Consider the following 1,471-nt stretch of genomic DNA (forward strand, 5'->3'; position numbering starts at 1 on the left):
AAATGCGAGCTGGTGCCAAGTGGGAACACGTTTGAAGAAGAGCACAATCGTTTTTCTTCTACAACACTGTCTTGGCTTGACGTGTGATGATAATAATGATAATTGTGTTATTGATTATAATGATTGTCAGGGGTTTTGTTATTATTCAAGGTCTTTTTGGCCCCTTTGATTTCTTTTATTTATGATCCGTAGAATGATTAATCCACTCGAGGTTAAAAAGCAAACTTGGTCATATCCAAACCACATATTTACACTTATTTACAGCAACAAAATAAACCGAACACAAAACAAAAATATAGATATGGTAGCCTTTGTTTGGTATAAAGCAGGCGGTATTCTTGAGATTCAGGTTGTAACACCGGAAGTAGTGGCACCAGAGGTTGTGGAGCCAAAGGCTGTGGCACCAGAGCACAACTCGGGTCAGTTATGACAGCAATACCAGAACAGTAATACCAGAACAGCAGTTTAACAGCTTATCTGCATTCACCTATGGAGGCTAGCAAAATAATATTGTAAAACTAGCAATATTCATTTTCTCAATATATACACTTAAATATAATCGAAGTGTATCAGGATATAATATTAGTCCATTACAGTATACTCACATGAGTGAATAGGCGAGAAGACCGGAGCTAAGTGACCGTCCATGCTGAGTGGGTCACCTACATTGCTTTGGTGGCGGGAAATCAAAAGGAATTCGCACACACACACAAACCAACAAACAAACAAACAAACGACTAAATGGTCAGTCAGCGACTGACAACAACAATTGATGTGAAACCACCAGATGAAACCCTTTACAATGATAATGATAATAATAATGATGATAATAATAATGGAGGTTGAAGGATCAAGGCCCTGAGTAGGCCTGTGATACTCTGAGAGTCTTTCGCTTAAAACGTTTGCTCTTCTTATCCGGGTCTATAGTAATAATAGCAACCCCTGGCTAACATTCTCCCCCAAAGCGGAAACGAATAAGCGCGATAGAATGAGATGCCAGAGGTTTCAGGTGGAGAGGAACGTTTATAGATCATCATTATTATCATTATCATGATTACCATTATCATTATAAGGCCTACTATCTTTATCATTATTAGGCCTATTATGATTATCATTATTATCGTTATTATTATCAACATTATTGTTATTATTATTATTATCATTATCATTATTATTACTATTATCAGTATTATCATCATCTTCATCATTGTAATTATTATGATTTTCATTATTATCGTTATCATTATCATCATTATTGTTATTGTTATTATTATTATTATTATCATTACTATTATTATTATTATTATTATCATCATCATTATTATTATCATCATCATCATTGTAATTATTATGATTATCATTATCATTGCATTTGGTGTCTCCGTTGTTGTTACTATTACTACAATCGTGGATTGTAAGTGTGGGCACCTCGCCCCAGACCCTCTAGTGACTTCACACTCATCTTGCTTCG

This window comes from Penaeus japonicus, unplaced genomic scaffold (genome assembly GCF_977035675.1).
Source record: "Penaeus japonicus unplaced genomic scaffold, GWHDUDI00000001_assembly GWHDUDI00000020, whole genome shotgun sequence".
Taxonomy (NCBI): Eukaryota; Metazoa; Arthropoda; class Malacostraca; order Decapoda; family Penaeidae; genus Penaeus; species Penaeus japonicus.